General features: G+C 41.6%; 1 protein-coding gene across 7 annotated transcripts in view; it reads right to left on the reverse strand.

Annotated features, from left to right (window-relative positions):
- The window catches only part of ERG (ETS transcription factor ERG), a 135,748-nt gene that overhangs the window by 43,805 nt on the left and 77,279 nt on the right, over positions 1-14,664 (reverse strand). The gene's annotated exons all lie outside the window — the stretch shown is intronic.

The following is a 14,664-nucleotide window of genomic DNA, read 5'->3' on the forward strand; positions in this document are numbered from 1 at the left end:
AGGCAGCCCTTGTCAGAAAATGCTTGTAGCTAACACAGAAGAGACACAAGCTGAGGGAAATAGATACAAAGCCCAAGTTAAATGCAAAGTGTGACCAGTGTGACTGTCACAGTTGTGCCAGAGGTTATTTTTTCAATTTGAATGACCAGAAAATAATAAATAATGAAAGGCTACTACGCATGACAGGCAAGAAGTGGAATGAAGGTGAAGAGAAAAGCCTGAAGAATGGGGAAGGAAAAGCAAAGGTTAAGGGATCTTAAAGATCATCTAATTCCAACCCCCTGCTGTGGGCAGGGACACCTCCCACTGTCCCAGGCTGCTCCAAGCCCCAATGTCCAGCCTGGCCTTGGGCACTGCCAGGGATCCAGGGGCAGCCCCAGCTGCTCTGGGCACCCTGTGCCAGGGCCTGCCCACCCTGCCAGGGAACAATTCCTGCCCAATCTCCCATCCAGCCCTGCCCTCTGGCACTGGGAAGCCATTCCCCCTTGTCCTGTCATTCCAGGCCCTTGTAGAGTCCCCCTCCATCTTTCTTCTATGTCTGAATCGGGCATCTGTTCAAAGCATCAGTTTCTCAAGACTGTGAATTTTCAGCCAGCCAAACACAGATTGTTGAGGATTTCACACACTAATTGTACCAAAACAATTAGCAAAACTCATTTTGCTCCATCAGAGTCAGCAGGAACATGTTACTGGTTTTATCAGGAGAACTCTGACTCTTCAGAATGTCTTTTAAATATATAAAAGCTTTCTTATAAGATACTTCCAGTGAGACTGAAATCTAAAACAGATCTTTAGAAACCAACTCTTTTGTAAGAATATGGAAAACAGATCTAAAGCTTCAGTAAAACTTTTTGCTTCCTCATGTTGAGTATTTCATCACTGTCCAGGCGTGTTTTAAAGCTGTTTATGACCCTCTGAAGCTTCAGGCTTCACACACAACTCTGGAGAAAATGTTTGCTAGAAACATTTAAAATTCCTGCCACATCTTCTTGCATTCTACTTTTTCTACAGATAGGTTTTGCATGCTGAGTACATTAAATATACTGGTGACATGTACAAGGATATTTTTTTAAGTCAGTTACTTGAAAAATTGGTTCTTATTTATTTCAAAGTCCAGAGCTCCTGATTCTGTATTTCTAGGAACACCTCTCAGGATATTTTTCTAATTTTTACAGTATTTTTGAGGTGTCAGTGAAATCATCAATCCTTGCAATGAAAACCACACTGCTCATTTTAAAACTTGGCAGCTAAAAATTCTGCATTCCAAATTTATCTTTTATTTGAGCACTTCTATTGCCATAAATAGAACTATTTGCAAATAAGACCTAAGTGCATCTAATTAATAGATATTTCTCAAAGCACCAGAACAACTTCATCATTAACTGAGCTTAGTGGCAGCCCATGCAATTTTTAGCAGCTGAGCAGAATAACATCCCATTTTGTCAGATGAAAAGCTCTTAAAGGCTATTAATGAAAATTCTGTGGGGAATAGAAAAGCTCTGAAAATCACAACGGAAGTGTCTTAGATGGGGACGTGGAAATAAACCAGCTGTTTCTGAAAATACAGAGTGATTTTTTTCCCGTCATGGTGAGGATCTGTGCATGCAACTGAAAATTCTCTCTCCCAGTTCTCTGCCAGAGTCAGCACCCACCACATGGAATTAAAAAAGCCAAAATGTCCCATCCAGCAAAAAGAGGAGTACAAAACATGCTGCTGATTATACATTTGGGGCTGTTTTCCTCCCTTGTTTTCATTATTCAGAGGGAAAGATTTTCCCACATGAGCAAAGTACTGTCAGAAACATTTCAACAAGACTTGAATTTGCCAAGTTGGGTGAGCTGTGTTTCTGCTGGAAAAGGGTGTAAGATGGTTGTGTGAAGATCACAGAATCATGGAATGGTTGGGGTTGGAAGGAACCTCAAAAATCATCCAGTGCCATGGCAGGGACACCTCCCACTGTCCCAGGCTGCTCCAAGCCCCAGTGCCCAACTTGGCCTTGGGCACTGCCAGGGATCCAGGGGCAGCCCCAGCTGCTCTGGGCACCCTGTGCCAGGGCCTGCCCACCCTGCCAGGGAACAATTCCTGCCCAATCTCCCATCCAGCCCTGCCCTCTGGCACTAGGAAGCCATTCCCTGGCTCCTGGCCCCCCAGCCCTTGGGAAAAGTCCCTCTCCAAGAGAGACAAACAGGTTAAAACCAGCTCTGTCCTCTGGAAATGTGTGTTTAGAAGTTGAGGGCAACTGAGGATTAAATAAAGCAAAGAAATTGCAATCTGAGTGAAAAAGAAAACACAGGAAGAGACGAAATAGTGCAAAATGAGATCAAAGAAATCTGGTGAAGAAAAGACCATTAATGATTAAAACTAGGCTGAACTCTGTGACACTGGAGGGTTCTGCTGGTGGCTGGAGCACTGGGAAGGTGTGGAATTCAACAGTCAGCCAGGGAATCTGAGAAACTCAAGGGTAACTGAGGCATTGTTTTGCATAGAGAGAGAGCTGCCATAGCACTTCTTTGTTTGCAAATCTAGACTTGTTTTGGAAGTTTGGGCCTCTGTTCTCCTTTGCCTGGCCATCTTCTCATTTATTTCAACAAGCCTGGTGATTGTAAATGGTCTCTGAAGCACTGGAGATTACAGTTTATACTCACTGCCATGGAAATTCAGAGTATAATGACTTTGTTTTTCCTTTCTGATAGTGTCTGTCCTATACTAAGCTGACATTTTCAAAAAAACTGAAAATTTTGCCCTTCTCAGGACACTTCATGATTCAGAGAACTTCCTCAACAGATTTTGCTTTCCCATTTTTCACTTTGGTTTGCAACACTGACTGGCACTGATAATTCTTCCTTCAGTTGTTCATGGAGTAGTTGGAAGATTATTTTAAATCAGATTTTAAGTCAAGTTCCTCCTTCTTCTGAGCATCTAGTTTTAGCACCTTTATCAAGCACAGGAATTTCATTTTCAGCATCATCCCAATCCTGTTTAACTAGGATTTCAAAAGAGTTAATTCTGAGGATTTATCAAGCTTCCTTTTTAACAATGGTGGCTGCCAACTTTCATGATCTTATTGAACCTCAGGTTCCTCTGAACCTAAATTCTAGAGTCAGCTAAAAAGACTGCTGGTTTTCATTTTCAGTAAAAGATTTGTGAATTAGAAGGCAGATGAGATAAACAATATATATATTTTATTCCCTGAAATTCCATGATTTTTGAGGTCATGTCACTGTGAATTCTGAATATTTTTACTGATAGAAAATATAACATTTTTTATTGTCACCTTAATTTCAGTACACATCCCACTGCTTTCTGCCTCTACCATGAAACTTTCATATGAAACTATTTGCAACATTTTGACTTGTCTTATTAATCAACCTTCTGAATTTCTACTCTTTTCACTAAGGAAAGAAACAGAGAATTAGGAGAGGAAAAAAAAGGAAAGCAATGCCTTGGGGCTCACAGATACCCCACTTAATGTTGACCTCTCTCAAGCAACCTAGAAGCCCCTTAACTGGTCCTCTCCAGTGTCATAAAAGCCTCCAAGCCCCCTAAATTGCAATATTTGGAGGGAAAATTTCTACAAATATTTAAATAGAGATGCATTTTCTTTACTCGTGATTGCATCATCACAATTTTGTGATGCAAAATTTGAGTATTTTCAAGCTTTAAAATATGAGCTGAAGCTTTTGGCACTCATTACACAGCAAATACATTTCCCCAAGAGGCTGAGCTGCCAGCTTTATTTCTTAACACCTTCAGGAATAAGATTTAACCTGAATCTGAATCCCAGCTTGCAAGCCAGAAACATGACCAGAAAGTTTTTACGTCAGGCCTTGGAAAAAAAAGTACTTAAACCCAATGTGTTTTGGGTCTGTACCTTGGCTTTTTAGGTAAAAATTTTTAGAACTAGAGCCTTTTGTCCGTGAAAACTGAAGACTTCAAGTGTTCACACAATTCAAGAAACTGCCCCTTAATTGCTAAATATCAGGACTCCCAATAAAAATGGTGAGAGCTGGCAAGAATTGCATCCTCCAAGAAGCAGAGGAGACTGACAGAGATCGAGGCCAAACACAACCTCTGTGAAAGAGGAAAACAGGATTATGAAGGCCCAAGCTCAGAAGAGAAACATACTTGAAATTGAATTTGGTCTGGTCTAGGTTATAAAAGGCTACATTACCTATGTGATAAAAGTGAGGAGAAAAAGAAGAAAATCTGAAGATAGGAAATAAGGGAGACCTTGTCATTCTCCACAAGTCCCTGACAGGAGGGGGCAGCCGGGGGGGTCGGGCTCTGCTGCCAGGGAACAGGGACAGGAGGAGAGGGAACGGCCTCAGGCTGGGCCAGGGGAGGCTCAGGGTGGACAGCAGCAGGAATTTCCCCATGGAAAGGGAGCTCAGGCCTTGGCAAGAGCTGCCCAGGGAGGTTTGGAGTGCCCATCCCTGGAGGTGTCCCAGGAAGGGCTGGAGGTGGCACTCAGTGCTCTGGGCTGGGGACAAGGTGGGCATTGGGCACAAGCTGGACTCGGTTGTTTTGGAGATCTTTTCCAACCTCAGTGATTCTGTGATTCTGTAAGATTTCACATTCATGCTAATTGAGAAGCATCTGGGCACAGTTGAGGAGAGAAAATTCGCACAGAGTGAGTTTAAAGTCAATAATTTACATGTACATTTTATAGACTGTGCTTTAGCTCAAAATATTTCCAACACCTATTTAAGTGATTTTGTTTGGTTTTTTTTTAAGATGTTGCAGTTGTCAAATCTGCAACCCACTTGTCCAACAAACAGCTTTGGAATTCGTAGCTCATTTTGAATGTCTGGATCTAAAGCTTCCCATTCTAAAGTGAGAAAACCAAATCATCATGGAGTCATGGAATGGTTTGGGCTAGAAGGGACCTAAAAAATCATCCAGTGCCACCCCTGCCATGGGCAGGGACACCTTCCACTGTGCCAGGCTGCTCCAAGCCCCAATGTCCAGCCTGGCCTTGGGCACTGCCAGGGATCCAGGGGCAGCCCCAGCTGCTCTGTGCCAGGACCTCCCCACCCTCACATTAAAGATTCCATTATTTTGCTACACAAAACCTTTCCTTGGAAAAAAAAGATCTGACTACTTTCAATTTCCTTTACTCTTTCTAAAAAGGTGCTGTTGACAAGGAGGGGATTTTCTCACATCAGGTAAGTGGCATAACAGCAACTCCCAATTGTGTGTAAGATTCCCTCTTCAAAAATCCATCTGAATTCTCACTGAGCACAGACAGCAGGAACTCTCAACTCGATCAGCATCTTGAAAAACAAGATCCTTATTCAAGGCTTTAAGCAGAGATTTAACAACCTCTTAGGGACTCTCTTCTTTTAAAAATCATTGAGTCTGGCCCATTTAAAAACTTTCTACTAAACTTGCCTCCTTTGGCATAAAGCACCAGTGATTTAGTTGGCATTGTAAAGATTTACTATGCACTTTTCCTATCTTATTAGAACCAGTAATGGAATTCACTCTCTTGAATTGCTTTGGCTCTGAATGCACAGTGCTGAAGAGGATGACATCCAGAGGTTACATTCCTGTCTACCTTTCATTTCAGCTTTATAACTGGAGCAAGTAAATTTCCTTAAACCCTGTGGATTCTAAATCAAAGGAAAATGCATTTTTAATCTCTCTAGTATGAGAAACCCTAAGAATTCAGCAGCAAGGTTATTAGACCCCTTGATTAAAAGAAAATTAAGAAATTGTCAGAAGCTTGTAGATAGATGTTTCTTAGCAAAACTTGTTTTTTATATAATTTGTTCGTTTGCTGCACGTTTATAAAAGAAATTAAAAATAAACCATCCAATGAATGCTGTGCAGCCCACGACCCTCCACAGAGCTGATTTCTTGGCTGGGACAACCCAGCCTGACTCAAAGTTCACAGAAGTCGATGGAGAGACTCAGCACCATCAGCAGGATGGAGCTGATCCCAAGCCAGGACAGGAAACTCGGAGGAAACATCAGAGCTACCCTGTTTGTTGCCTTGAATATTTGTTTAGTGTTTTGGAATTTACTGACTAAAGCTGCATGGAAGAAACCTGGCAGCCAGAGCCTTCTGCCAAGTTGTGTTATTTTGGTTGTATCAGAACTCCTGAAATAAACCCAAAAAATCCAGCGAGACTTTCGTGTTCGTGCCGCAGCCTCCTTGAACTCAGTCCATCCAAATGCTCAGGATGAGCCTGGACTGGCTGAGCTGCTGCAGCCTTGGCTAGAAAGGCAATATTGTGCTAAGAACACGATGCACTTGGTTCTTCTCTCACTTTACATCCACCTCATACCTCTGCAGCCCATTGGATACAGTGCATCCAGTTCTGAAATACCCCGGCTTGGAAAAAGTGGGAAATTCAACAGGTTTGCTTCGAGCCCAAGAAAAAACTCCCAAAGGTTGGATTTCTTTGAGTGGTCACCATGATGTATTTCCTCTCACTTAAGCATGAACTGAAGGCCTCTTCCATCAATCGACTGGACAGAAGCATCTTGGGTTCCACATCTCGCCAGGGGTGCTTTGTTGGCTAAAATTGTCACCAAAAATACACTTTTGGACCTAAAAAAACGGGTCCAAAGAGAAGAGGAGGGACACAAAAAAGAAGCCTACGAGTTTGTGCCCACGAGGAGCGTTAACACAAACACTCCTGATTGTTTCTGTTGTTTATGAATCTCGACCTTCAGAAGAGCTCTGAAATGTGCTGTCTCCTAAAGATGTTCCCCGCCGATATGACACACACTCTGCATTGTTTCACTGCTCGCAGGCATTAATATCCCAGAGGTAACCCACCCTTCTCTTAACGGCTGGTGACAGGTCCAATGGCTGAGCAAAAATCAGTTGGAGGAAAGGGAAGTCTTGTCGGAAACGAGATTAATCTTGTAACGAGTGTTCAGCCCTGATAACCCATCTGTGCAGAGAACTGCTTGAACTGGAGAGCAATTAACCTTCACCTGACAAGCTCTGTCCAACCGTTATAAACAACATTAAAGGCACAGGATCCCCCTCGTTTTCCCCGCTTTACGTAGACTAAACAATCGGATTCTGAATTCCATGAAAACAGCAGAGGTAACGATGCCTTGGTGACAGATCGCAGGGAAATTTTTTAAGAGGTAATGCCTGCATGGAAATAATGTGAAAAATGTCTCTGGCCACCACTTTAGTGAGTTGATCTGATTAGTAAAAAAGCAACAGTTTTGAGCGCTTCCAAGGGAATACCTGACGCATGAGGAAAGATGATGTGAGTACTCCGAAGATTAACAATAATAAAAACTTATGTGAGCAGGCAGATAAGAGCTGACTAAACCACATCTGAGGAACATTGCTTTCAGGACAAAGTGTGCATTTCCCCAGCACCCCTGTGAGCCCAAAGCCAAAGGGAAACTTCCTAGAACTTCTTCCCCCATGGCCTTGGGAAAATCACTTGTCATAACCAACCTCCAGCTTGCAGAACCCTCTGCAGTATCTGGGGTTTTGGGTCAGGTGTCCACAGGACCAGCCCTCCTGTCCCACAGCCAAGGGATCTCCAAGGGATGTGTTCACACCATGGTCTCTGGAAGGGCCTGGAAATCCAGCTTCAGATTCCCAGCCTGCAAATCCAGCCTCAGATTCCCAACCTCAGTAAACCCAACCAGATTCTCAGGTCGCAGATGCAGAGCACAACACGAATTCAGCAGTCTGAGGAGGTAACTGAACGTGGGATACTCTTCCCTGATGAAAAGGTGGGATATAAATGAAGCCAAAACAGCAAAGGACTTCTCAATTCTGCAGGGAAAGGCCAAGATACCCATTTCAGTCACAGTGGCAGAAACCTGGAATGACTGCAGGGGAATCACTGGCAAAACAACACAGAAATTTTGGTCTGAACTCCTGAATAACTTGGGTGAAAGCCTGGCCCCAGTCAAACCATACTGTTGACTTCATTTTGGCCAATTTCACTCCAGGTTTCATAAATCCTCATTCATCCTATTCATGTGCCTGAAACGAATTACCCTGAAGTTATGATTAGCAATGGAGGTTTTCTGTCTTTATTTCCTTTTCCTTTGCTCTGAGTTTCTCTTTTCCTTAGCAGAGCTTCAAACACACAGGTTAGTCATGGTTTTATTGCCCTGCATCGTGAGGTGAAACTCCTGTTTCAGTCATTTTTGCTGAATATATAGAGCACTGTGGATTGCAAGAGTTGGCCATGGATCTCCAAGATCTGCAGAACATGCCCTGAACTCTTTGTTGGAGAAGTCCAACACAAGTGCTACTGAAATGCATATTTTACTTGGAGATGTACAGAAATAAGGAAAGGATTCAGGCAACAAGGAGCTGGAGGGAGGATGCTTGTTTTTCATCTGATAAAATGACAGTGGATTTTGAAGCATCCTGATTTCCAATATTATAAAATGCAGGGGCACTTTTCCTACCACTGCAGAGAAAAGCTCTGGTATTTCATAGTCCAGGATAACAGCACTGGTTTGAAATTTATTACACCAACAGATGCATTGTACTGGGGGGCACAAGTGTTTAAATTGTAAAAGGTAGAGCATTACCTTTATATGAAACAAGAAGGGCTTAGATCTTTCCAGTGACTTAGATATTAACAGATAGGAAGTTCCTATTGAAAGCATTTCCTGTATTGGTAGTCCCTGATTTTGGCAGCTTATCTGGGTAGGAAATGAACGCAGGAAGTATCTGTCTACAGACCCTTTATCATCAAGGTAATTGCTGTGGCAGCATTTTGCTGTTTATCAAGGTAATAAACAGAGAGTCTAAAAAAAGATGTTTTTCAGCTCTGAAGAATGAGGTTTAAAAAAACTCCCGCAGTTCTGCAAAACCTTCCACGTAGAATTAACGTGCTGCTGCTCGTTCCAATGAGGGATTTGTCAAACAAAGCATTTCCATTCTCCTGGGGGTTTTTTCTCCACTTGTGGCACTGTGTGTCTGCCTGCCACTCTCTCCTCCCTGTTAAATCAGGCAGGTAGCTTTAAAGGGGCCTGCCACTTCCCGAAAACAGGGATCCACCCCTTCCTGCAGGTATTTGCATAAAGCCAGTCCCTGTCATCTGTTGGCAGCACACACCTTTGACTAAGCAAGTCAGCTCCTCTCCCAGGGTGACAAGGCCACGCCAGCCTGGTGACACCACTTCCCACCATCGCTGGAGATACACACTCCAAATACACACGCATTGCAAGGGGAACACATCACATCCTAGGCATTCCTTCCACTCAGTATTCCCAAAAGACCATTTCCCTTGTCCACTCTGAGTCCCCCAGTCTAGCCCTTAAAAAAAAAAAATCACTATTACTCATCATTCTTTTTTAACTTTTCATGTTCAGTGACATTCTTAGGACAGTAATTGTCAATTTGTTCATTTTACTTTGAAGCAAATTTGATAGTGGTAATTACCAGAAGTGGTAATCACTGGTTCACCCACAGCAGTTACTAAAACCATCATGAATATTATTTATTTACCACTAATATCCCTTTCCTAAAAGAAATGTCCCACCTTTCTCTGTGCATAGTAAAAATTGGTAACCCAGTGCCTAAGGATGCATTTCAAGGAGAAAGCTAATGTTTGCAACCCAAATCTCACCAGATTTCCTAAAACTTCTCACAGGATTATACAGACCTTCTAAGGGAGCAGGAATAAACTGATGGACACAGCCTTACCCAGCTTGGTTACAACATCTAAAACAACCCCTCCAACCACAAAGACATCCATTCACTAAGGAAAGCACTGATGCCTTTTTTGCATAAGTTCTTCAAAGTTTTCCTACCTTTGTTGATGCTTTGTTGATCTTCTTCTGTCATACACAAATCTATCTTATATATACACATCTATATATATGGATATCAAGGACAGCAGGGTGGCTGTATAATTATCTATCCAAAGACATTAATTTTTCAAAGATGGATCTGATGAAAATCACATTTCAGTCAATGAATTGATTACCCTGACAAGGTTTGGCACTGCATGTGATATTTTCTACTGTATCACCCTTATTTTGCTAAAATTCATAATACAAGTGATACAAAACCAAATTTTCTTTTTCTTTTTTTCTTTTTTTTTTTCCTTTTCTGAGTTTCTAAGTCATTCTCTTGGTCTGATTTACAAACTTGCATTAAAAAGGCTACTTCTTCCTGAGTAAACAGCATTAGATATTTTTATTGAATTATAAAGCATCACTTGGAAAAGAAGTATCCTTTTTTGGCATTCGTATTTTGCAAAACTACTTCTGTGTTTATCTTTCAGTAAGTCATTCTCCAAGAGCACTTGTTTCTTTTAACATTATTTCTGAAAGGCCTTTTGTAACACGGGAAACTTGCTGAAAAACATTTTGTTAAGGGATAATGTAGTTCTTGTTCAGGAAGAACAAACAAATCAACAAACTCAGACAGTCAAACATATGCATTTTCCAGCTGTTGTTCCTTGCCTGGGGACTTAATTCTAGAAAGCAAAATCCTTATATTTCACTTCATTTTGGCATATGAAAATACAAACCAAATTGAGTTAAATGACTGCTGATTAAAAGCAAAAGAAAACAACACAAAAATCCCCCCCCCAACAACTTCTGCTCATTTCTGCCTTGAAAATTGCACATTTGAATTTGAGTCAGAAATACTGCTCTACCTGGAAATAATTATAGCTCTCATTCTACTGCCTTTATTGGGACAAAACCTTCACGAAATTGGTGGGAAGTTTGGATTAAGGAGTGGAGGATCAGGGGAAGTGCTTTAAGGCTCTATTGCTGTTGTTGCCTCTGGTTCACCAGAGCACTCAGGTGTGTGCTCAGCTTTAAATGTGCAACAGCACCAAAGCCAATGGAAGCATCTACAGGCTTGAAGTCAAATATGCCATTGGATCATCTGCTAACTGAGATGAGGGGAGAAAAAAAAAAAAAGATAATAATCTTTATAATTGTTCTAATGCAAGGAACAAAAGTACAAATTACTGGATCAGCTCTTCTGGACTCAGTGCAGATGCAATCCTCTAAACAAAGCCTTAAACATTTCCATATGCCAGGAACAGATTTATTTCTTAACTGTCTCCAGCTTTCAGAAGCATTTGAGTGACTACTTAAGAGATTCTAAAAGAAAGTGAGAGAAAAGTAATGCTATAGAGACAAGCACAGAATAGGATTCCTCAAAAAAAAATTAATCTTGCCCCTATATTCTGCTTTAATCAGTGCATCCACGCCCTCAAGCCTCAGAAACCACAAAGATTCTCCTGTCCTTTATCAAATACACAGCCCTTTCCTCACAGAAACTGTAGATTCCATATGAACATCACTGTAGAAAATAATTATAAAGAGTGGATGTGAGCATATTTAGGTGTAACTTAAATGTCCATAAGTATAACCAGTAAATCATTATAAAGTCAGCTTAATGAAGAGTTTTTCAAAGAATAAGCACAATGGCACTGGCAGGCAAAGAGAGAAACAGAGCAAGGCTTGAACATGGCAAGGAATTAGAATTCTGGTTGTTCTTGTCTATTTAATGTTCTTTCCTCCACTGTGGGATGGATAATGGGAAAAAACACCAAGATGACCTCCAGGACAGCTATTTTTACTTCACCCCAAGGTAACACTTAAATAACTTTTGCTCCATTCTATTAAAAAAACCCCACCAAAACACACAAAAAAGACTGATGCCTAATTCTGATATGTTCTACAATTGTATCTACAGTAATGAGCATGATTAATAAGTACAAATAATTGTACTTATTTGATAAATAAATCAGCTTCAGTGCTCTGCACTTCTCTGCCACTGCAAGTGCTGTCAGATACCACCTGAGCCAGAGGGACACCTGTCAGCGCTGAAACCTTCACTCTTAGGAGACTTCTTCCTCTTGAAAAAACACATTTTATCCTTCAAAATGCCAAAAAACATAATGGAGAGTTCAGGTGAGTGTGCACCAGGTATTGGGATATGAAATATCAACCTGAAATCCCGGCTGGGGAGGCACCTTCATGCACCACTCTCACAGTTTCCTGTGCTGCCCTATCCCTGCTCCTCATCCAAGGGAGAGATCCCTGGCCTGGGCAAGGATAGCCCAGTGGGAAAGTCAGGATTAATATTATCCATCCATCCATGTCAGAGCCTGGGAAAAAGGCACTGCTGCCCATCCTCCTCCTCCTGCTCCTCAGGAGAAACCTCCCACCGCAGCGCTTTCCCCTCCACGGGGAAAAAGGAACAGGGGGCAGCAGAAAGAGGGCACGGGATGAGGAGAGAGTGATCCCCTGGGAAAACCATGCTCAGGACATCAAACCCAGCACCCAAAAACCCACACCAGGGTTTGCCTTCCCAGACACCAGTGAGCCCCAGTGAAACCAGCCCGATTTCTCCCGAGTGTCCCAGCGGTCCGTCTGCAGCTTGGTGAGAGGGCAAGGATGAATCAGACACCCTGACTGGAAGGTCACCTTTGCACATGTGAAGGTTCCGAGAAGTCTCTGCCCAGTTTTGAACAAATAAAGAACCATTCACATCCTAATTCCGAAATTTAATGACTCCACAGCTTCCCTAAAGAAAGGAGTGAATTCCCAGAGATCCCAGATAAGGCTCTCTGCTTTCCTTAACCACACTGGGATAGCTGGGCTACCCACTGCCAGCGGACAACACAAGCCCTTATACTGAGTATTTATATTACTAAATACATATATTATTAAATATATTTATAACTGTTTAGCAAAAGCGAAACAAATACCTGCCTGGCCTTCAAATGGAATTTCTTTATTTCAGAAACCCTTCAGTTCCAAGACTTCTTTATCCACTCCCTATAGAAGAGGAATTGAAAATCTTTGGACTGTCTCAGCCTCATGCCAGAGCACATTTCCTGCACCTCGAGTACAAAGCACCTGTCATTTCTTTCCAGTCATTTCACATTCTGCACTTGCATAAGTAAAACTTATGTAAAGTAAAACATAAGTAAAAATGCAAAAATTCATGCTGGGCCTTCCCAGCACCCTGGGCAGAAAAATCCTCCACACTTTGGGTTTCCTGAGACCTCCTGCAAGATTCACACTCCAGATGAGGAGAAAGAATTGAACATTCTTCCACTTTGCTGAGTACATTGCATTACCAGGCTGTATAAAACAGTTCTCTCAGTGTAAGGTGGAGGTTAAATAATAACAATGAGATACCATTTAACAATCTTCTATCCTACTCAAATTCAGCCAATACAAAATATAAAGGAAATAAATAATAGGAGTTACCTAAAATGCAAACAGCATCCAGTCTTGTGGTGACATTATTTTTGAAAATAAATTTCGCATCAATATTCTGACTGATAGAAGCAAACCCAGCATTAAAACCTCAGTACACAGCCCTCCTTTTAGCCAAAACTTGACTCCCTGAACCTCAAGATTTTCATAAAGTGCCAGTCATCTCCTGTGTGCTCTGAAATGCATGGAAAAACCAAAGGGAATTCAGTTTTAGGAGCTACTTAGCATTTAATAGATGCTGGCCAGCAATGCAGAGGAGAGTCAGATCTATGTCTCTATTGATAGCCCCATGAAAACATCAGTGATTGCAAACAGAAAAGGTTCATTATACTTTTTAATCATATTGCCCTCAGGCAAGACTGTCAGATTCCCAAAACCGTAACAAAAAGCATCAAATGATCTCTAAAATGTAAACACTGGAGCAGAATTTACTGAAAAATCCAACTGCAGCCCTATTTATCCAACAGCCAGGCTATTCCATATCCCTTATTAAATCTCTGACATAATTAGAAAAGTACAGAAACAGACAATGCCATGAAGAAAACAAATACCTCAGTCCTGAATCTGATAATACCTTGATCCCAAACCTGGTAATACAACATCGCAGAGTCCTCCCTGTCCATGCTCTCCATGTAAAATTAGTTTCACTACCACAAAGCACTTAATTACCATTACATTCTGCACTTAATCACAGCTATTGCTCTGCTGGTAACTGCTGTTCAGAGAAACAAAAACTAGACAGACAGATAGATTTATTCAATTTTCTAAGGGACACAACAAAAAAAAAAAAACTCAGCAAAGCCATTCTTAAAAAAAAACAAACCCAAAACCAACAAACCATGCACCGAGATCAAGTTATGCACCAAGAAGAGACTTTTATTGTCCAAAAGATTAAAACAAAAAACCAACATGCCTGTGAGATCTTCCCGCCACCATTAAAATAACATTCAGAAAGGTCCCGAGTTTAAACTTAAGAGTTTTCTAGAAAAGCACATAATGAAAACCTGCATTAGAGAGAGAAACAAGAGCTGGTGCCTCTCCTTCCCGCTCGCTAAAATTTGTGTCCCCATCCGCAAGAGAAACAGTTCAAAGTATCCAAAAGTTTAGCGCTCTTAGGAACCCGGTTTTTCCTTCCAGTGCACACCCTCTCCCCTCATGGCAGTCCACAAACACATCCAAGTTGTCTGAGGGATACCTACAAGAAATTTCAGAAGCTCTCACAAAAGGGCTTCGCCTATGCAATCCACACCACTGAACAGTGAATTTAAAAAACCCAATTTTTTTTCCGAGTTTGAAGTTTTTAAGCCTTGCGGATGGTTGGAGTAGGAAAAAGGAAATTTACTAGGCAGTACAAAGGAAATCTTGTTGTCCTCTATTGTGGCAGTGGGGGTGTTGCCCAATTCTAACTTATCTAGGTTGATAAAGGAAACCAAAGAACACGCCAGTGAAAAAAAAATTCC

This window comes from Aphelocoma coerulescens, chromosome 1, assembly GCF_041296385.1.
Source record: "Aphelocoma coerulescens isolate FSJ_1873_10779 chromosome 1, UR_Acoe_1.0, whole genome shotgun sequence".
NCBI lineage: Eukaryota > Metazoa > Chordata > Aves > Passeriformes > Corvidae > Aphelocoma > Aphelocoma coerulescens.